We start from the raw sequence: 24,260 nt of genomic DNA on the forward strand, positions 1-24,260 counted from the left end.
CCTGGTATCTTATTCATATGTAGTTAATTTGGAAAACAAGAAAGGAAGAGACCTCTAAGTTCATCAGTCCAGTCATCTGCTATTGTAGATACCATGTCATAAAATCTCATTACTGTTTGTTGAATTCCATACATTTATGGACCTCCATGCTTAGTGTTAATTATGTCCACAAAACTGATATTATATTTGGCAAAATTCAATGTTAATAAGTTCACCTATACTAGCACAGTAGAACTACTTACCTGCCGTACTGGCCAGATAAACAGTTTGGTAGAATTAATTAATTCATAGTTTTTAGAATAAGTGGGTGCAGGATTGTCATCAGTCTCTTCTTTCACTGCAGTTCTACTATCCTTTAAGTACAGAGCAATTTAATATATGCCCTTAGTGTTGGTATCCACTCCTGGAATTAGTTGTTTTTAACAGATTCCTTGATTTCTTTATAAAGTGTTGGCTGAGAGATAGGTGGCTTTCCAGACAGATTTTGTGAACTATTAGTGTCCTTAACCAGGACCAAATGACACTGTTAAATTCCCTCAGCCCTTTAGACTTAATCACTACCTTTTGTTTGTTTTGGTTATTAATGTAGGTTCTTTTTAATTCAGATATGCAAATACAAGAATCTATCACCGTATGACAGTATGTAGATTGTAGCAGTCCCAAGAGGACCTTGGGTCCATAAAAAAAGTGGCTTTATTATGTAATGTTGCATAAATGCTGTATTTTCATCTGTGACAGATATAATCTTGAACCTGTATTTTTCGTGTTACTTAACTGTTTCAGAACATCATGTGTGAGAGAACGCATCAAAATGGAAATTGCTTCTACAGAGGCAGCAATAAATATTGGTTGGGTATATTGCATTGTTGGGCTCCATGTGTTTTAGGATGTTCTCAATTCTCTTGCCCTAATCAACACTGTAAATACATGCTGCATTTCCTGGTGATCCATTTGTTGGATTAACAATTTGGACCTTGCAGTCTCTACCACGCGATTTGATTCTTTACTGTATATAGTCATAGTTATTTAGAAGCATCCCCTAACAAAATTACTCTAAAGCCTCCTATCTTTTCTAGCTTTTCAAAGAAAGGCAAATGATGCAAAGTCTGTGCATTATATGTGAGGTTAACTAGTAATTGTTTGAAGTTCGACTCATTAAAAAGCTGAGAAAAATCTTTACTTTCATGCAAAAGTCTCTATTTCTGGTGACACAGAAATTTGTCAGGTTCTCATCTAATTATTGGGAGAGGTACTGTTTTGTTTTGCTTTGTTTTTGTTGTTGTTGTTTTTTTCTTAAAAAAAGGTACTTATCATATAATCTACAGCAGGGATTAAATTAGTTGATACTGCCCTATTGGAATACATCAATATTTGCAGTGATATATGTTAAAAATGAAAAGAAAAAAAAAAAAAGAATAAAGGGCAAATATTTGTGTTTGATTCTGACAATTTTGAGTAGGAGGTTTGAGACAAAGTTGTTGGCATATTGCTTCCATTGAATATGCCCTTAAAGGATTTTGCTTAAGTCATTCTCTTTTAAAGTCTTTATAAACATGTAGTTCATGTCCCATTTTTTATCTACTCTCTGCTTTATGCTGTTGAGTTAAAATAGAATCAATCACAGTTCCCCACCTTGTCTTTCAAGTGAGCATAGTACTGTGATGGCCATGTACCCTATTTAGTTTTCGGGTCCTTTATTGTGTCAGTGATACCACTGTGTTTCCTGTGGAGCCCGAGTACTCTTATGAATGACTTTCCAGCACTAGACGTAGTATATACCAATTTTCTATTGTATACTTTCCTCTGTGGATCAATATGGATTTTAATTAACATCCTAACAAAATTATAGTTATGCTCAAAGGTCTCTCTCCCCTTGTGTCTTGCCAGGAACTTGGTCTTCAGCAAGTTCCTATCATACTAGACATTGTCAAGAACAGACATAATTGAAATCCCTTTTCATTTATCCTGAGGCAAAGACACTTTCCTTTTCTTTCTTTCCTCTTCAGTAGATATGCACATAAGTTTGCTAACTGGGGGGATGGAGCTGCAAGCCTACTATAAACATCAAAGGTGACTTGATACAGAGATTCTTGGAAGAAGTTTCCACCATACTTGGAGTGTCATGACACTGTTTCATTCAACTGCTTTTCCACATTGCATTACATTAATAACCTCCTTTCAGGTTTCTTGGCAGATGAGGAGAAAGGGAGGCCTTCAGTAGAAAGTTGGATGATGATTTTGAATGAATGAAAATGAAGATGAACTTCTAGCCTTAAAGCTAATATGAGGTAGTCAGAACACGAAGAGCCGTGAAGTAGGTCAGTACTTTTGTCTTCTTTTTTTACATCAGTTTTTCTACAGAACCGCATTTACAAATGTTTAGCTTATATTCACACATAGCACTGATATTTCTGTGTCTCCTTGGCTGTACACTATCCTAGATTGTTTTCTGTTGTTTTATCCCTTCTGTCATGTAGCTTTTGAAATCTCTTGTGCTAATAAGCATCTGATAGATCTCACCAGGAGTCTTGGCTTCATCTTTAGTCTTCCTTCATTCTAACAATGCTGCCTACAGTACATACTGTTCACCGGGTAGATCTCACATATTGCTGTTCAGCTGCCAGGCTCTTCAGCCTGTGTTTCATTTCTGAATTAATGTAGATTATGATTTTAGAAGTGTTCTTGCCCTGACAGAAGACAAGTCTAATGCTACGTCCTTGACCATGGCTGAGGAGTGCACAGCAGTCCAGGGAATGACTGGATCACTGACCACTTAGGATGCTTTGTAAAAAATACACTTTATCTGACAGGGTCTTCTTGAAGTGGAAGAGCTTTATCATGCTCCATATGGTTCTTTTGTGTGTGATGTAGAAACTTGGCCATTTAGTTCACAATACCATCTTTTTTTTTCAAGGCTCTGTAACATTAATGCTAAAAAAGCGTTCAATGCAATTTTGAATTATATACAACTGGCCTAATAGTGAGTTTTATTATTTAGATTCAGTTAGACTTTGAGATGTTTGGCAGTGCTGCTTAGACTTAAAAAGTTGAATCCAATATTAATCAAAGCCAGAAAGCCCATTTGCTCTGACTGGATTGTTTTGATGTTCAGTTGTCTAAATATTGCAGTATTGTTACTTACTTGAGGCTCCTTTAGGCAAAAAGGTAAATTTGACACCTCTTACCTTCTTCCTTTCTGAAATTTAAATAGTATGCCCTATTCTTCCTATGTTATAGTATTCAGAAATCCCAGGATGATCGCTTGTAACCTTTAAGGCTTGCAACTCATGTTTCTTACTGTGAACACACAGATAACACTATATGCAAAGGCAATGGGAAGTAACCCCAAATGTTATTAATATCCTATATACATTGTCTATTAATTTCTCTCTGTGTATGTTCTCTGGTAGCACAGTAAAAATTACCACCACTTGCCCTCACTGATTATTGCCCTCACTGATTAAAGAAAATAGTGATACTGCTGTGTTTTAACATGGGTTGGAATCTAACTAGGTACCTCTTTCAGTATGTACATTATTATTTTCCATTAAATCCATTAGACTTGAGGATAAAACATTTAGATCACTCCTTTACTTAGAATAACTTACACTTTCACTTATCCCTTGTCAGATATTACTGTCAGTTGTGCTGTATCTTGTACAAAAACTGCATATACGCCATCACCAGCCCAGCTTAGATGTCATTCTATTAGGAGTCGCTGCCTCAGCAAAATGAGAATATTAATCTAAAAGAAGTGTATTTTTTTTCCAGGCAGTGTAAACAAATCTATCCTACTTAGAACTGCAATGTCAATATTTTGTACTGCTTGTGTTGACTTACTCATTGTGTTTTTTGGCCCATGGGACAACTCTGAAGATTCCATTTTTGGCTTTTCATTTTAGGCCAGTTCAGGGTATTTCTGGTCCTTATCTTAGATTATTTTTTTCAGCCCCTGAATAATTTTTATAAGTATTTAACTATGTTCTGAAATACCTTATACATTCCTGTATATTTAAACAAAGTCCCATGCTTCATTGAAAATTCACAGGGAATGGGTACTCCAGCAAGTGTGTTTCATTTTCGACAAAAGCATTGGCAATTATGTTTGTCCAGCGTTCTAGAGGGTGTTTGTAACTGCTGAAGCTTTTCTGGCTTTGACATCAGTTTGCAGATCTTCCATTGATTACTGAAAAAGAAAAGCCTCGCGATCTGGGAAGATAGGAAAAGTTAGCTGAGCATTTTTAGCAAAGGACACAGACATCTTATGACCTGTCTCAGTCAATGCTTGATTCCTTTCAATACCAAAATGTTTTAAAGAATTGTTCAATAGTTAATTTTTGCTTTACTAGCGCTTAGGATATTTGCCAGCTTAAATTATACTGTTGTAAGAGCATTATGCCAATACTATTGTTACACACCTGTGGAAAATATAAAAGGTTTCTGATGCAATTATTAACAAAGAGAATGAAACATTGATTGACTTGCATTTACATTAGAAACATTTTGCTTAGGTGTACATCAGCAGCTGGTGTAGACATAAATTCCTTACATATGTTCCTCATTCCATAGCTCATTCCAAAGTATCATTATACTGTTTGTTTGTCTGGTAGAGCCGGTCAATGATAGCCTCATCGTGAAACCAGCTTTTTGAGTTAACTTCTTACCTAGATTTGTTGTTTCCACTCCCTAGGATGTACAAGTTTGCATAGCTTTAGCCTTAGAAAATCCTGTGTCTTGGTCAGTATTTTTCTAGCTATGCTCTCTTCCATTTTGTCCCACTCCAGTTCAAAATGCTGTTATACAAGTAAAAATGATTGTATCTTTCATGTTATCAAAGTTGACTTTGAAGAAAGAGCAGAAAAAAATATTCTCTCACAGAGGATATTCACTGCTCCTGTCAATAGTTCTCCTGTGCTAACAGCACATCTGTCATTTCTTTGTCCCTACCATACATGTTCTGTGGGCACTTGCTGATGGGCTGCAAAATGATGTAATTATTGCCTTGTTTTCCTGTATGCTAACCTGTGTTTTTCCACATAGTGGTTACTAAAGCATGTACAACTCCGATAATTGTTTTTGTTAGATAACAGCTTGAAATCTATAAACTGTTCTGGCCAGTGCTTCTTGTAATATTTCTAGCAATATTTTGAAATCTTTCTAATGTTGGAAAGCTATTGGCTTCTGTAATTTTCCATCAGGCAAGTCGTGCCCTCAGTAGCGTTCACTAAAATGCATGGTTGCCTGTTTCAATCTAGGATCACTTGTAAATCCACTTCTTTCTGGTCTCAGTTTAAACAGGTATGCCACTAGTGTTCCTTTATCAAACAATTGTAGGGAACAGAATTCTTCAAATTCTAGAACAATTTTATAGATATGTTCAACTGAATTTATTGAGATCTGATATATGAATCCTGTGTTTCAGACTTAGTGGTTATCTGAAGCACTTGGCTACCTTTGTCTTTTTCTGACGCCTTACTTCTGCAGATATAGAATTTCACTCTGCAATTCACAATTTTGGGAAGTAAAAGTTAGTTGAGCATTGTATTTGCTCTATTTATTCTTGAGGGGTGTTTTACTTAGCTTCCTCTAACTGCTGCATGACAGGGTGTGCAGTGAGACTTTGTGATTTGACGTGTGCATGAGTTCTCCACCTTAATCTGTATCTTCCTCCAAAATGAAAGATCATCAGCACCGCTGCAGATAACCCATTTGAAGGGACAGATGGAACACACAAGGAAGGACAGCACAAAGGTGAATGCTGTGGTCTTCCCATTTATCTGTATTCTTAGCACTTCTTAGACCTGTTATTGTCTCAATAGTCCAGTGACAATCTTGGCATTGGCAGGAAAGTTTCCATTAGTTTCTGTCTTTTCCTAATGGTAGCTTTTCACAGTAGCAGCAGAATTTATTTTGCTGGCTTAGCTTCACCCGAAGGCCTTGGCTTTAATTAGATCACCCAGCTGTCACTGATTCTGTAGACCTTAAACCGGAATTATCTAGCAAAATATGGACATGAAGGATGTCTGATGCTAGGTCCAAGCATGTTGAACATCTTTCAGTACAATCCTGTTGTAATTTGGTGTATTCCCAACACCAGTGCTTGTGTAGATAGATACAAGATTAGATAGATAAAAGATATCTCTTCAGCTGATCTTAAAAGTGTTAAAGTGGCTGCTGATACTGAGGTTGATACTTCATTAGTCAAAATCCCACAGTTTACGAAAAAAAATCTGCAAAATTTGAGATGTTAAGTTAGCAGTTACAATACTAAGGAGTCCTTCTTGTATATATGTTTTTATCATTTCATTAGGATTTGCTAAATCGTAATGTGTATGTGCTAGATTTAATAGAAAGTACTTCGAAGATTTGGGTTTTAGCAGGTTTTTCTCAAAAGGTCTCCCCTCTGCCCTAATCACTGTTCTTCTGACACCCATTTTCACTGCCAGCCTGAAGCGAATTGGAAGGCTTTGCCTGGTGCACAAGTGGCCAGGGTTCTCCTGGCCCAGCAAGAAAAGTGGTTTGGAACAGGACATCCATCACTAATAAACAACAGGAAAAAGGGCTATATATCAAGGTTACCCATGTGAGTCAGTCCTCTGAATCTATTTCACTGCAAAAATAAGATGCACGGATTTTTTTTTTTTTTTTGGTTCACAACTATGGCCTGAGAATTATTATTATTTTTTTTTATTTTTTTAAATACATCAGTGAATAGGAAAACAAGTATAGGGGTTTCCCAAAGAAGATACTAATAAAATTACAGAAATTGGAAAATTATATGTCACAGTCTTTACTTACAGAAAGACAGAAACATATGCTCACAATGGCAAAGGTGTATGCAAGTATTTGTAGCAATTGTACCTTCTGGAAATTAAGAGAGGAGACTGTCTAGGCAGCTCTCTGATGTAGTTCTTAGAACTCTAGAATAGTAGAATAAAGTTTTAATTTCTTAGGTTAGTAAAATGATAGAAAGAAAACTTAAAAAACCCACAGATCTGTGATGATCCTGATAATTAGCATTTATACAATCAAGTGCAAAGGCAGCCAGTTCTCAAATGACCTCCACTAAGGCAGCCTCCTTACAGGATTAATTTTAATTCTTGAATTTTCCTCTTTTGTACTGACTCCTTCTAATGGCTACAGAAATTGGAAACATTTTTGTTATTCTATAGCCAGGCATTTTCTCCTTTCTAGAAGAAATAGAAATGTTAACTGAACGTTTACCCAGATGTTTACCAAAATGAAGTTATTAATATGATTGTTTTGGGGACAGTGAGGATGAGGGAGAAGACAGAAACAATCCTGCTCATGAAATATATTAAACTTAAGGCTGTGATATGTGTTATGTATGAAAATACATGTTCATATACTTGTGTAGTTCATGCTAAGCACAACCCTCCTTACCTCTCAAACCTGTCATTTTTAGGTGCCTTTCTCTGGTGCCCTTTTCTAGACACTCAGGAGTTGGCCTAGCTTTTTTTTACAGCTATTTAAGAAAAAATATTTAGCCTGTGTTTAAAGAAAAAAAAAAGCCATATAGACTGTGGAGAAGATGCATTTGATATTAAATGCTAGAGAAGTAGAGTTTAAACTTTCTTAGTGCATAGTCGAATTAAAGCACATTGGTTGAAAATTTTTCAGAGCATGGTTTGAATAAGCAACTTTTTTTTTTTTTCCTTGCAACAAAGTCCAATTTCCTCTTGTAGATCAAGTTGTAGTCATCTGGGAAGTTCCTGCCCTCAACCATTAGTTATTTTTCTCAACTGGAATTTGAAGTAATGTGCTACAGCTGTAGTAAAGGCAATTTTAATGTGAGGTGCTTTGACTTGTTCTGAAGTAGACCCAAATTGCTCCTATCCCTTCTGGGAAGGGTTGTCTCCAGTGGATGGGGTAGATACTGAGTCTTGAATGTGGTGAAGTTTTGAAACAGTTGGATCTGCAGCTCTGTTTGTGTCCCTAGCTTTAGAAGAACTTACTTAGAAATGATGAATTCCTATCATGTTCTCGTGGTGATAAAAAATACGTGGCCTTACTAAAGGTCTTCATGATAACTGATGCAATGTTATCATAAATAATAAATTGGGATTATGTGATTACGCTATTAGTGGTTCACCTCACTGTTAATATGTGTAATATATAAACAGGGATTATATGTCTTCAGGTGGGTTCTACTCTTCTTTGTTGTTGCATCTTATCTAACATGCAAGAATAAATTTTATTCCTTTAGTGGTGACTTTCATCTATATTTTTTATTCATAATTGTTTAACCAGCATAGAGAAAACTAACAGCAGTAGCTTATTGTGCATTTATGTACGTGTGTGTATTTATGTATATACATGTAAGCATACATATGATCACACCTCTGTGGGCCAAAGCATCAAAAGTATAACTAAAAATCCATACACTAGGGCATCCATTAAACCTGTAAATTATAAGTCATTAAAGATTTAAAAAAATGTAATAATCTTTTCTATTGCTAGAAATAAAACCTTCAGTATCACTAGTCCTTCCCCCTCCACAAGAATTTAGTGCTTAATGTTTTTTTTTTCTTTCTTTAAAATTGAAGAATTTTATTAGTTGCTAAAGCTATTCAGTAAGAGGGTATTTCAAAAAGAAACGTAAATTGTAAAATTCAGCTGGGACACTTACTGAACTGTTGGTATTGTTTTGTCAAAAACTGATTTAAAATGAACTAGAAAATTGCCGAACCATCAAAGTATGGGATGTGGGAAAGTTAATATATTAAAAAAACACTATCATGAGAAGAAAAAGTGCTATTTTAAAAATGATATTTTAAGAAATTCACTTATAGAGAGAATAGGGCAAAATCATAATCCTTTATGAGCCCAATAAAGACTGCCTGGCTACTGCTGCTTGATACAATACCTTTCTTATTGAAGTCAGGGAAAAAAATCTACTATGGAGGGCTTTTTTTGTGCTATATAGGTTTAGTTGGCTTTTTAACTTAAAGTGGAAGAATAATGATACCATGATAAGCGTTCTTTGGATTGGTGAGGCTGGTGCACAATGCCCTGGACCAGCACATGTGCATAGCAGCGTGCGTACAGGCAGCCAGGATGCCGGGATTTGACAGGCAGTGGCTTGGCTTCGTAGAGGGCTTAGAGTAGTGGCTGTTTTCAAAACAGAAATACGCTTTTATCTCATCCCCAAGACTTGGGGGTGTTATTTTTGCTTTGGGTGTGTAAGTAGCTGAATGAGAAGCAAATCCATTTATTTTTTTGTGGCTTCTCGTGAGTGGCCCACTGTGTGGGATGTTTGTGTGGTATTTTGGAGGATGAAAAAACAAGACGTCGTTTTACTTTAGGTCACTTGTTAATGTTTGTTTAAATAGTTAACTTGGGCATGCAGAGTACAGACAAAGATGAGACTGATTAGTATTTGCACTTTGCTTTGTATTTGTGTAGCTGGTGTTCCTCTGAAAACTACCTGGTGGTAATAAGGCAAGGTAAAATATTTGCATTTCCTAGTCCTCTTCCTGCACGACCCCTTTCTCTTCAGTCTGTTCTTACATGTCCTTATTCATGGTGTGGAAGTCACTGCAAGGGTGTGAACTGTTTAGTCCCCGATTACATTCTGAGCTGTAATAAGATTTTTTGTGGTGTGTATGTCAGAAATACGGATTTTCATGAAAATTCAAATCCAAGAGACTACTGCTCTTGTTTTTTTAAGAACACCTGTCCTTAAAAGAACACCAAGTAGAAAATACTTCCACCTGAAATTGGAATCCAAAATGATTTCAAGCACCACCTAAGATTATTTCATATGAAGAAAAAAGATGCTTTTTGAAGTTGTTTGCTATTTGACAATATTTTATAGAAAATTCACATCCTGTCCATGCTGGTAACAAAATTCCCTCAGACTTCAGTGGACTCAGAGTTTAACTCCTGTTAAACAACTGCCATCAGCCACGTTTTGCCATGGTGTCTCTGACATTCTGTGTCCCCTGAGGGAGTTTGTGTGCAAGTCCTGTGCTGCAGAGAAAGGTGCTTGCTGGAGACAGTGGCACTGAGTCTGAGCAGGCCTTAGAGCTGGAAGGAGTAGAAAGACCAGAAAATGTTTGGTAGTGTCATCTGTATGTTTACAATAGTGAAAGAGGATCTCTCTTAAGCTATTTTAAACTTAAATTCATTTCAGAACATACTGCTTAACTTTTCAATTGAATTTTTGCCTATCCAGTCATCTACAGCAAGTGTTAAATACCTTGAAAGGTCTTACTGTCTGTGTTCATTTATAACACAGTGTCCATAGGTAGAAATAGGTGCTGTTCCTAAAGCACAGCCTGTCCCACCACCATCAAAGCCTTCAGTTCTTTATAGAAAGCCTCTTTGCTGCAAGTGCACTTTTTAAAGCACACTACCTATGAGCCATTTAAGAAACAGCAGAGGGTTCGGATGTATTTCTTTCCCTGGGAGCCTGTGTCTACCATTTCTGCACCCTGACTCTTCTCCAAACCACTTGGGGAAGGATGCTTGAAACCAGTTGTCTCTTTGCACGTCATGCCACTGTTTTTTCCTCCCTCCTGCTTCATTCCTCCATGCCCAAGTGCCTTGCAAGAGCAGCAGAAGGCTTTCAAGTCCAGCTGTTTTGGCTGCCTGCTGCTTTAGCAGCCGAGACCAGATCTCTCCTCTGGCACAGACAAAGCAGGCTTAATGCTGCTCATCAAAATATGTTCACTGCAGTAAGCATAGGGAAAACAAGCCAATGGGAATGCAATATGAATAACTTGAAAAACTGCAATTATGATTAACACTTCAACTACTATTTACTTTAACATTTGACCAAGATAATGCTGCTAATTTCTTTTAGCTCAATGTGAAATTTAGAGTCTGATTGTTCTAATTGGCAGAAAAGGGAAAGCTGCCAAAAATACACACTGATTTACCTCCCTCTCGATTCTGTTGATGTCGCTGAAGTTGCACAGGATACTAACTATTAAAGAAAGTTACTTTGGGGCTTTGGCTTCCTTCTGCAAACATCCGTCTTTTATCTAAAAGCTCAGAATTTAAGACCCACCAAGTTAATGCTGCAAAGCAGACAAGATGAAAAAAATCCATTAGCTCATCTTTCGCAGCTCTGCAGCATCCTGCTACTTTGGGGCATTGGCCTAATTGATCTTCACAAATGTAAAATTACAGATGAGCCAACCATTAGAAAACAGCAGCAATGGTGAACAGAAAAGACATCTGTGGATTTGATGTGGGCTATTTAAGTATCATAGTTTATAGAAATAACATATGAAGCATTTGGAAATATTTGGGTCTACCACTGACCATCTTCAGGCTCAGACACTTGTGAAGATTATATACTGACATGAGAGTGGACTGGTATAATCTAAAATCTGTTAGGCTACCAGATCTGTCATTAAATCAGTAAAATCTACCTCGTTGTTCCAGAGACTGGTGTGATGCATGGATGGAAGAGTGATGTTTGGGAACCTCTTGCTGCCATGAGGATATTTATCATTGTAATAGAGAACAAAGTGAAGGCCCTCATGAAACATGTAGCAGAGACAGCCTTGGTGTTTTTGTCCCCTAAATCTTTTTTCTAGAAAAGGAAATTGAAAGTACTTGCTGCTTGGAAGCAGCAGGACCAAGGGGAACATCTTTTTTTGTTTTCCTTTGCCCCTTCCAAAACTATATCAATATCTTTCCCGAGTAATGTATTTGTTTGTATTCTAGTACAGACTGTTTAATCATGTGTATAAGCAGAAGGATTGCAAGATCTAGGAATATATCTAATAACCTTTCAAAAAGTAGCATAGAGTTTGAGCCAGGCGGCTTCTTAATGTCAGTATTTTGTATAGCTAAATCATGTGCTCTCATACTGGTTAGTGACACTGGTGACGTTGGCTGGGGCTGTGGGCTGCTGCCTGCAGGCAAAGGGACACAGGTAGTTGTTGTCAGGGGGTGTGTACATCTGCCAATTAAAGCCTAACTGTATTTCTCAAATGCTTATAAAGAAAAAGAACTTTTGGTGTGGAGAAAATCAGGACCTCTTAAAACTGATGAATCTGGAGTTAGCCAGCTGCCTGTTGATGATATTTCTGTCATGCTATCAGAAATAATACAGCATCTGCCAGCTAAAGCAATGAAAAGATTCGTGATTGTTTATGCCATGTATGTTGCTTAACACATTGCCAAGTTTTGGTACAGCCTCCCTTCGGGACGGTTGACTTGTAGTGAGTTTTTACTTGCATGTGCTTACATACTTTTTGTGTTATTAAAGATCACATTTTCAACCTCAATTTTCCCTTTCAGGTTTGTAACTAGTGGCCCATCTGCAAATCTTTATGGCTTATGTATCTGCTAAGGAATGGTAACTTTCCATGTACTATTTTAGCACAACAGGCACGTGAGATAATATGGCTTAGTCCTTTTTCATTACAGTCTGTGTTGTCTTGCTTAGTCTCTGGGTGAAGAGGGGACATGTGGGCAATGGCACTGGCTTAACTCGTTAAGCCAAGGTAATTTGATTGTGTGTCTGAGTTTTATCAAGAACAATCAGTGCAATAGTTTTGGAGAGAAGGACAGACATCCCTGATGTATCTTGAGTATTCTCCAAACTCTCTCCTCCCCTCCGCTCTCCTTTTCGATCATACATTTTAGGATTTCTTTATTTGAATAGTAGTACTTTGGGTAGATCAGAGATCTTATGGGAAATGAAGGAAGAGGGTCAACGTTGCCTCTCCTTTCCTCAGCCTCCTTATTCTATGTTAGTCTCCAACTTGCTTTGCCTCCCTGGGGTGTTTTTGTCACCCTATACAGAACCCACTGCCACTGCTAAAACACGTGGCACAGCAGAAAGGTCTCGTTTTATTCCTGTTTATCACTGAGGATTCACACCCCTCAAGACTTTTACTTGAAATCCGGCCTTGGAGATCTGGCCTTCTCAGTTGGGGTGGCAGGGAAAGCTAACAGTTTCCTTGGTTGGAAAGCATCAAATTGGATAAACAGAAAACAGGGGCCTGGAGAGTGGGAAAGCTCTTGATGGTGATTAGTTGTCATCCTGCTTGTCAGAACAAATGAAGAAGAGGAGCACAATGTTTGCACTGTTTGAACAAGCCTCAGAGAGCAAATTAGATGGTAAATGTGATCATAATTTGCCTGCCTTTCTTGAAACTCCCATGGTGCTATTAGTGTTTTTCTTTTTTCAGGTAAAAAAAAAAAAAAAAAAGCTTTAACAAATACCTACTTCTGTGGAAACTGAAGTGCACTGAGGTTGTTTACGGAGATAATATTTAAAGATTTCTGTGGTTTATGTGATAGTGCTTATTGCATTTACATAGTGTAGGCTGGTGCAAAGTGGTGTGTCATGCCGTTGGAAAAGATAATGTATTTCAATACTGCACATGATGTGAAAAAAGATATAGGTGTATATCTATGTAAATATATATTTAGATAGGTATTCACATATAAAATAAACTTGTTCCTGAACTTTATATTGTACTTGGTTGATACTGTTGATAAACCCATTAAGGTATTTTTTGGAAAGATGTCTGGAACGCAAACTATTTTTGTATTTTCTTGTGATGATGTGCAGAGGCAGGATATGCCAGTTGCTGAACTGCCAACAAACCTCAGGTGACCACAACTGTTTCTAAATAAGAAAATCAGCACTTCTGCGTTTTGTGTGCATAGAAATGTGGAGTATTCTATAGCATTTAGATAATGAGTTTGGGGTGGAGAATGGAGAAATGCTACTTACAGTTTATTTTACACATGAAAGTATTTCACACATAGCAGAAATTGTTAGTGTAAACAAGTATCAATTAAGAGAACAAGTATGAGCATTGTTGGAGAATAAGGTAAAAGCTGTGATTTGAAAGGGTCTCTTGGGCAAAGACAGATGACTGATAGTGAAAAGATTTAAAGTATTTTGATTGCTTTGCAATGAAATCTGAACCTGTGGAAACTAATAAAAAATGACTGAGCTTAATTAGAGACGTATAGGAAGCAAAAAAGCCTGTTTAAAAACCAAGTGCTTGGTCTGTCATATCTCTGATTTGTAGTCATCCAGCTAGACAGAAGAACAGACTGCATTCAAAGTCAGAAATTTCTTCAATATATTACATTTTAAAAAAAAAAGCAAAACAGAACAAACACACAAAAACCCAACATCAATAATTGCAGATTCACTATATCACTATGATATAGTGATAGGTAGATAAAGACAGGAGAATGTAAAGAGGAGCATATTTATTTTTATCTCTATAAAATCATCTGTAGTATACCAGGCAGCTCAGAGTGGTCTTGCTGATGCTAACATTTGCTCCCTATCAAACTGCATTTGCCTCTACATCTCTCTTCTTTACCTTTTATCCATTGTGGTAGGGACCCACTGGTAAAATACTCTGCTGAAGGGCCAAGGCCAGTGTGTCAACATTACCTAACGTGAAAAAGAGAAATTATGTCCTAAAGCAGAGAATTCTGTGCAGTTCTTGCATGCTGGCTCTGGTGGGCTGTGGTGCACAGAGCTTTAGAAATTACAGGGGCTCTTGGAGTTTCCTTTAGAAATGAACCTTGTTCCGCATCATCTCCAGCAAAGCTCTGTGATGGACATAGATATTCTCTATTGATCTGCTGGACCTACTTCAGACAGAAACATGTACATTTTTTGTTCCTGTGTATTTTGGATGAGCTTGGAGCAGAGCAGTAGAATAAATGAAAAGTGTTTTGTTTTAGTCAGTCAGAACAGTGCCAGATATTGTACTGTGCAAATACAAGCTGGTAGTGTACACTTTGGCTGATGCAGTTTTTAGCAGTATTTTAATATATTGAAGTTCCAATGAATCAAATTATGTTTATAATACAGCTGGCAACGTACTAGTGTGTTACATATTAGTAATGCACAGTGACAAGCAATTACATTTCATTTTTCTTTATTGACTATTTGAGGCTTTAAAATATTTATTTGGCAAGTTTGTGTCTCCTTTTTGTTATTTTTAATGATATGGGTACTTAGCAGGCGCATACAGTAATGATTTTTAAACTGTAATAGAAAGCACATAGGATATGAACAGTGATGTGAAATAGATTAATTAAAATCAATGTTATTTCACTGAATACTAATTGAATTATTAATGCTTGGATCAGGGTTTTTCCCCATTTTGTGATTATTCAGCTTGTTGGCTGATGTATGCTTTTCTGTTGATGAAAACCATTTCTCCATCTTGCTTTGTTGTTTGTTTGCTTTTTTGTCTTTTTACCTGCCACTCATTAAGGGAATATGTTATCAATACAAAATAGATAGATTGCTCACAGCAGATTTACCTTTTGCAGTGCTGTCTCCGTCTCCACCAGCTGGCCCAATGCACTGGGGTGGCTGGTGGAGGACAGCTGCAGAGAGCCAGCTGCCCAGCACTTGACTGTCCTTTGCTTTGACCTGACTCCTGTTAGTGGGCTGCTGGATCATAGGATTTCAATTGAAGTAGACTACCAGTTCTGCATGGAGCAAAAGAGACAATGTCTTCTGTTTGTGAGTCTGTTTTCAGAAAACCAAGTGTGGTAAATGGTTAGATAGCTGTTTCTACAACTGCAGTGCAGATAGGCATCTTGCCCTCCTCCCTCCCTCTAATTAGAAATGTTTTCCAGAAACTCCAAAACCTGTTTAAAACTGAAAAGATTCCCATAGTGGTAAATTGGCAACAGGACCTTGGCAAATGAGCAGTAGTTTTTGAGACCACTGTGGAACAACCACAATTCATATTATTGAGACCTTTGGGAAAAATGTCTATGGCATGAGCTTCCAATATGCTACAAAAGACAAGAGATGTTACAATACATATAGCACATAAATAAATACGGACATCACATTGGTATATTATGGATCTTCAGCAAAACTAATGCTTTTAAATATCATTTGCTTAAATGTTATTTGTAGTGTTACAATACATTATCACAGATTGTCAGAACTCTCACAGCTGAACTGTAATTCTGTTCTTTTCCAGCCATAGGATTTGGTCTTCAGCTAAAGACTTTGTATGTCTCCAAAGTAAAGCGTAAGGTCCCTCTCTTCAGTGGTATCTGTAGTTCTGTCAGTTTGTCTCAGTAGGGTTACTTCCCTTCATTGTGAATCAGCAGTACATATTCTGTCATTTTTTTATTACGACTGCTACTTGTAAAAAACTGCATTAACCAGTACTATGATTTGACTTTCTGTAATGCTTTCTGGAGGACTCTGAAACTTTACAGATTTGTTGTAAAACATGTTTAGATTGGAAAATATTTTCAGCACTAATCAAGGAATTCAAAGTGGATGCTGGAAGACAGATCTTTGGACATTTCAGATTCTGAGTCATTTTTCTGGTGCCTGTGTCATAGAACTTCAAGCCATTGTAACAGCGGACACAAAATGCTTCATATACATCTCTTCACATATCCTTTCTCTTAATTATCATTTCTGCCCTATGGGACTCTTAAAATACTATGAACATGTTTAAGGCTCTGCTGATAAGCAAGAAAGGATTAATGAAAGTGCTTTATTCATGTTTTTCTTTTTCATTTTTTTTTTTCTTTTCCCTTATTTTCTACCCTCCCTGATCTCCGTATCTCTATTCCTTGATCTGAATGACATTTCTGATATGTTGTGTGACAAGATGTTAGTGATATCTAGCCCTTCACCTGTCTAAGTAGTTTGTCAACACTGCAAGCAACTGAAAGAGGAAGGAATGTAACTTTTCTTCACATCAAAAGAATTATTCTTGCTTTGTTTGGCAACAGCACTGGGAACAGCTTAGTGTGCGTATCAGGTGTGGATCTTACAACTTTTTGCTGCTGCTGTAGTGGAATTGGATTAATCAGGCAGTCAGAGGAAGGAACGAAATGACTTGTGTGGGACTTGGCATAATACAGTGTCCATGTCCCAAATCTTTTCCTTCGCATAAGCCTCAGCTCCCCACAGCCCTTCCACATAATTTCTCTGTAGATGTTAGCTATTACCGTCATTCTAGACTTTCATCCAAAGTCCCAAAGATATTACCTCTTTACAAATACTTAGCCAAAGAGTTTGAGTTACTACAAAAGATTTACCCCACTGCTTCTCAGTTAGATAAGAGTTGTTGTTTAGGCATATCAAGGGTTCGAAATTCTTTTGTTTGAGTCTGATCTACAACATTCCTCAGATTATTTTCTGATAAAAGTGAGAGGGAAGAGATTGTTTGGATTTGACTTCTTGACCAGCTCCCATAAAACTAAAGCTTAACCTCAAACCATTTTCCCTTGAATTCTCTTTTGCTGAAAAATAGGTTAAATGCATGGCAGTAACGTCCTGTATCCATCTAGCTATAGATTCTTCTTCCAAACTTCATCCTAAGATGGGTGGAATTGAGGAAAGGAGACTACAGTCTTGGTGTAAGGGAACTTATTTTTACCTCCTTCAGAGTTGTTTCTCTCAACTTAGAAGCTACTGTTCCCATTCTAATACATATGATATTCTCTTGATTTGAATTTGGTATGCTTAATGGAATTTTAGAAGGGAGAAAAGAGTCCTCGATCTTCTGCATTTGAAGTTAACAACAGACATGAACTATTACCATAGACATATCTCAAGACATATCTCAAGACATATCTTTATAATATTATTTTTGCTCTTTATGTGAAATAAAAGTTTTCTTTTCATTATCCTTTGCAGCTGGGATGATAACTGTTTCAGGCAGTGCTTCCTGTCCTCTTCAATGCCTTGTGTTGAACCTCCACAAAAAGGCAAGGCTTTGAAACTTGTTGGCTTGTTGGTAGAGCAATTCAAAATTAAGGTCTGAGATTGATCAGTAAAGGCTCTCAGACTTGGGACATATCGCAGCAGGTACATCCTTTCATCATAGAGATACTAAAATAGAGTGATTGAACAGTATAGAGCAAAGTAATTCTCAGTGCATTCTTTTGCTAGGTTTTGCAAGAGAAAAGCTTTGAGATCCATCATCATATTTGAATTGCTTGTTTTTCAATCTTTATTGGTCTCCTGCAATTAAAGTCATTTGTGTTTGAAGTATTTTCTTAATTGTTCTCTCTTTGTTGGTAATTCTTTTCCTTTTCCTCTGTTGGAAAAATTTATTACTGTTTTTACTCCTTCCCATCCGTATTGGGTTGACAAGGCAGTGGGGTAGCTGTGCAAGAGAAGATAGGACCGATTTCTTTACTTGTAGTTTTATCATTTCCAAGCTTGGGGATTGGCTTCATCAGAACTGATTTTATATTCATCTAAAATATTCCTTATGCCACCTAGGTTTGTAAAGTTAAGAAAATCATATTTCTTGTTACTAATGGGAGGCTAAATAAATAGGAAGACACATAGGTTTTGGAATAGTTGAATACGTTGGATGTGGACAGAAAAAAATAATGGGGAGAGGAGACAAATTCCTCCTAGACTGTTTCTGAGAAATAATTTTTCTGCAGTAATTTTTGATCTTTTATGTGTCCTTGGTTATGGCAGAATGCTTGAATTTTAAATTGCCTGTGGTAACAGAAGGTGACATCAGGTGAAACTGGAATTTATCAGTGGGACTAATGGGATATTTCTTGGGAATATGGTGTCTATGAAGGACAGGAGCTTGCAATGAGTAGGGAACAAGTCTATTTTGAAAGGTTAAGACAATGACAAGCATCAATTTGAAAAGTAAATGTTAAACTAACCTATATTAACTAAATAACCCATATAACCTAAACTTTCCTATATTAACTGTATTAACTAACTTTGTCTTTCAAAGAAGGATATTAAAACACTACCTAATATTATTTTGTAGAGGGGAACACATTGTAAAGCTCAATCTGATCATAATGCAAAAGGCCTGTTTGGACTTTTTCTTTACCTCCTGTCTTTCTGTTGTAACAAAGCTACCATAGAGAGTTGATAAAAGATGTTTAGTCAAATTATTGGAGTACATGAATGAATTAACATTCATTTACCAGTAATGATATGGTTTTATGGTTTAGTTACTGCTTATAATGGAATGGCATCTTCCACAGCATTGAATCATCTTCCACAGCATTGAATCAATACTTCAGGTCAGAGACTGCAAAATGATTGACTCCCAGTGTGATTCCAAAGCTGAGATGGCCAACAGAGGAGGAAAAAAGTGCTTTATGCGTGAATGGAGATATAACACAAAGGAAAAATAGTAAGTTGATAAGTAAAAGAAAAGATGCTTAATCTTCACTTCCTATAGTGACCTGGTTCCCTTTTAGAAATATTCGACACATATGCAACTGACAGCTAGAGACTAACTGATTCAGAAAAAATAGCTTTTTTTTGAGTTCAGTAGGAAATACTGCCTTTTTTAAAAAGTGATAGAAATCCAAGCATATCCTATAGCAGGAGTCTGGACAGATGAAATTATGGCTCCTGATGATTCAGCACTAGCAGTTTTTCAGGACTCTAAATCACTGGCATCATTTTGTCTGTTCTTGGAATAATTTGATATGTTAAGTTTTTTGTTCCGTTTCTCTATTTGAGTTTGCTTGATAATGATTTACTGTCCATTCCTTTTGTCTCATATTTTATGTCTGGGAAACTCTTAATTGCAGCTTGTCCTTGGCAATAACTGGCATTTGTCTTCGTTTTTGCTCACTGGTGTTAGTCCAGATGCTTGTAGGAGTTTACTGATACCATAAACATTTTTGCTCAGTCACCATAATCCTTATTGGTGGTTGGCACATAACACTGGCTTTGCCGTCATACTTTTTCCAGCGTGATCATATTTACTCTGTTGCTTTTCTCCTCTGGTTGTCAAAACCCTGCTCTGCTTCCCTAGAAGAGGGGCTTCTTCTGACAGATCTTATCATTAGAATATATTTTATTCTTATGCCAGGATTGCCTTCCACGATAGCTCTAGTGTTGCCTCTTTGCTAATTATTCCTCTCAAGTGCTTCTGAAGTGCTTTAGTCCTACTTGATACAGCCAAGGACAATATGGTTATGGCAAAAGCATTGCAAAAATTTCAGCAGAGGTAGCATCTAGTGGGTCTGGAGATATATCCAGCTGTTTTATATAAGTTCCTACCAAGTCAAATAGGAAACACTGCTGTTGCCAATGAGCTTTCTGGTACAGACCTGTATCCTTTCATAGCACGAGATAGAAGAATGACACCAGGTTCACTTACCAGCTCATCACACTGCCCTTGAGGAACTATTACAGCTCAACGGATTAATCAGATAGATTAATACTCCTGCTCTCTGGTGATTACCAGAGGTCTGTTTTGATGGCTCTCATTCTGGCACTTTTCCCACTGAAACCCTTTTCCATGTTAAAGTGGAACTAATTAATTCTAGGGCAATACTGAATGGTTTCTTTTAGGTTAACAGTTCAGTCAGTTTATGTCTGGATGCTCTAAGTCCCACTGAGATATCTTAAACCAATTCTCTAGACAGTGTAAGAAGGTTACCTTGCTACTGGATGCGCAAGCTTTTGAAAAAGTGAGATCACAAGTAGTTGCAGTCTTAAACATTTGTATTTTTGAGTGGCATCTTTGTTAGTTTTTTCTTTCATGAAGATGCCATATTTGTCTTCTACTGATGATCACTTGCATTTCTTCAGTAGTACTTTCAGACAGACAGCATTCTTCTGCACAGGAATCATAATCTGCCATGTAATAATAGCACATGCCACTCTACTCCAGAAGTGGCTGTGCTGTGGTGACTGCCTTAAAGGTAGCATCCTACCATATGATAGCAGATGAGAGGCATGAAGTTTGAGATAGAACACTGACAATGCTATGGGAATTATGTGCAATCTTTGGTCAGGCTCTCAGGTCTTTTTTTAACAGAGGCAATAATACATATTACATGTGCAGCAAAGTCAAAAATAAACCTGCATACTTCTGTGATTATCAAATAATAACAACCTGTGTTTGTCAGATAATCAAAATAATCACTGCATCCTCAATGATAAAACTTTACATTAATATTTTTTGTTCCTGAATGTTTCCTTTCTACATGATTTTGAGTTTTAAGCTGAATTCTTCATCAAGACATATTCAAGAATCTTAAGCAGTCGTGGAAAAAGTCCAAATGTTGGCCTCCTCTTGAGAGCCTATTATCTACTCTTTTTTGGATATATTTTCAACTTGTGTTGAAAATACTTTCCAGTGTTTTATTATTCTGACAGCCTAGACAACAGATAGAAAACTTAGTTGTATCTCTACAACATTTGAAAATATTTATTTTTAAATATTATTAGGGAAAAAAAAAATGTTAGCCTTTAATTAGTTCCAGAGGAAATGTAACTGTGGAAGTGTTTATCAATGTTCATCTTCTGTAAGCAAAAGAATTTTAAAAGAGACTGTTTGGCAAGCTGCTGTTAAACACCAATTCAAGAAATTCTGATCTGACTTCAGGGTGGGTGCATTCCTAGTGGAAAACACACAAAGCTTTGCAATGATTTATATACTTATTTAGCCGATTCAGTGCTGTGGTGCTCAGTATCTTGAAGAATGAACTCTCTAGAATTAGGCACTTGGTAGCCTTGAGCATCTCTTTGTTCTCTCAGGTTTTGTGCCTAATTGATTTGCTACTTGAGCTGTACTTTTAATTATTGTTTATTTTTATTGTGTTGTCATTAATAGTTTTATTTCTTATTCTATTCTTTTGTTTTGTTTTGTTTTGTTTTATTGGAGTATACCACACACCTTGACTCAGAGCTCTTAATTTATTCTGTATTAGTTACTAGGCTGGCAAAAGGCGACCCTGAAGGGACTCTGCCATTTCCTGTTGTGTCTAAAATAATCTCTGTACTGCTGTGAGCAGGGACTGTCCCCAAAAGCACCGAGTTTGATCCTCTTATAGTGGAAACGGTATTACAGTGGTTTGATGATTTGCCATAAATGAGTAGCAAATGGACAGGAAAAACTTGGAGAAGATGAAATATATGATCCTCCAATTCAGGCTGCAGAAATAAGGGTGTTCTTGAGGAAACTTAGACAAAGTAAGCCACTTCTAATCCCCACTAGACTGACAGCAGTATTTCTATGTTATGTATTGACTGAGACAAGGCAGGCTCCATTTTTGCCTTCAATGCTGGGTGGGAGCTATATATGTATGAATCTTATCCTTTCTCAAAAACAGCTGAAACCTGTATTACAGAAAGAGCTGGGATCATTTGGTAATGGTGGTGACCCTATTCCTGGCTTTGCTAATCAATCATTATCCTTTTACCAATAGATAGTTCCATGTTTACCTCACTGCAGGTGACACAGCCATTGTACTGATGATTGTTGTGTATATTCCCTTGAGTTAGTCTCTCTGTTCCAGTGTGATCCGTCCATATTCTCTGCTCTCACAATCTATAAAATGGCTTCAGTCTAAGAGACACTGAGCCTCCTAAATCTGCTGTTAGTACTTCTAGGAGAAGAGGTCCATTCTTTGTACCTTTTGTGCCTGGTTTCAGACTGTAAGGGAAATGGTAGTACAGCACAAGATCTTATGAGAGGTTCTGCATACAGCTGATTTGAGGTACTACATTATGCTTCTGGAATACTCAAACGTTTGTGATTCATAGAGAGTAAGTTGGGCTTGAAGGGACTTCTGGAAGTCATGTAGCCTTCTGCTCAAAGCAGGGCATATTCAAAGTTAGATCAGGTCAGTCAGGGCCTTGTCCTGTCGAGGCCTGACAGCCTCCAGGAATGGAGGTCCCCCCAGCCCCACCTGAGCAGCCCGTTGTGGGGATCAGCATTTAATATGGGAGAGGTATCTGTACTAAGCTCTTCCCTTCAGTGTGGCACCTAAAAGCATGCTGCTTTTTCCATCGATGGATTTGCAATATGGTGCATTTCACCTTTTATTGTCACCTCACACAGAAGAACAGTGGGCAACGGCTAAAATATGGTTTGCAATGTACAATTTTCAAAAGCACTTTTTGGTGGGGGGATAGGGACACACACATATATCCATTGCTATCATAGCAGAGTAGAGAAAATTGGACATTTCTACTTCCAGCTTTGAGAGGGTCACTTCAGTGGTTCCCTTCAGGAATTGTGACTACAGAAAAGATGGAGAAAAACTGGTGGGTAAAAAATGAACACTGGTTAGCTTCTGAAAGGGAAATGTCAGTAGTGAAACATATTTGGTATAGCTAAGAGATTGCCAAGGGAGGACATTGTTTATTTGAGGTTCTTGAAAGGTATAGACATCAAGATAGAAGAGATTTCTTCAGAGGGGGACATGGGACTGTAACTAATGGATTGGGAGAATTAATGGGATAATAAAATAATTAAGAAAGCAGAAATTTCACCTGAGGCTGTCAAATCTGACATAACTGATAGGAGATGGAATTTCCTAGGTTATACTTGAAGAAGAATTAATTCAGAAAGTGTCAATTGGCCAATAAATCATTTCAGTTGGAATTGCAGAAGAGGTTTGTAGCTTCCAAAAGAAAATTGTGTTTGTTTTTGTGTGTGAGAAGATCACCATATAGTATGCCAAACTCTGTATAAATGTTGCCAGCATGGACTCCCAGAACACAGACTGTTTCATCACTTTAAGCACAGACATCTTGTAGATTACTGGGCAGTGAGAGTGTTTTTTTATTTGTATTTGAGTAGTTTTCTTTCTAATTTTAAAATGAGTCTCTCAAGTGTTCTGCTTCTCTTCTTTCATTTATATTTTATTTCCTTATTTTCTTCATTTTTCACAAGCTAAAATCAGAGCAATAATGTAAATACTTTGGTAAGAGCTCTGAGTGAGTCTCTCTTATCTCATTTCTGTGCATTTTTACTGCTTTCCCTTGCATTTAATCTTTCTTTTCCCCTTTCCTGTCATACTCCTGTCAGCCAAAAAAGAGGTAAATTACATGGAAAATGGGGTGACTCTTGTCCTCTCTTATTTTTTAGATGTTTTCTCTCTTCAGAAGGTTTGCAGCTGGTTTCATTTTGTTTCTTTTTTTCTTTTTTTTTTTTTTTCAGCTAAGAAACTACCTCAGAACATATCTGCAAGAGCAATCACTGTTGTTTTTTTTTTGTGTGTGTGTTTTCTGTGATATTCTGCAGCATAGATAATGCTATAAATACAATGCTACATCTATCAGGAGACTAAGATTTTTTGTCATTTTAGCTTCATGTACACTAGTTCTTCTGCAGTTTCTGTTATCATCCCAGGCTTGTGACAAGGGAAAGGCTGAGTTTGTCACTAATGTGGATCAAATCCCTTCTCTGGTTAGGATCCACCACTACTGGGAGGAAAAGTAATTTCCAGGTTGTTTTTACTTGATATTTGTAGTTACATCAATTTATAGCAACTCAAAGAGCCTGCTGGAT

At 37.1% G+C, this 24,260-nt stretch overlaps 1 protein-coding gene across 4 annotated transcripts in view; it reads left to right on the top strand.

The window, feature by feature from the left end:
- FIGN (fidgetin, microtubule severing factor) overlaps positions 1-24,260 on the top strand; it is a 96,978-nt gene that overhangs the window by 38,785 nt on the left and 33,933 nt on the right. The window lies entirely within an intron of this gene.

The sequence above is a fragment of the Aythya marila genome (assembly GCF_965140915.1).
Source record: "Aythya marila genome assembly, chromosome: 6".
In the NCBI taxonomy this organism is placed as follows: domain Eukaryota; kingdom Metazoa; phylum Chordata; class Aves; order Anseriformes; family Anatidae; genus Aythya; species Aythya marila.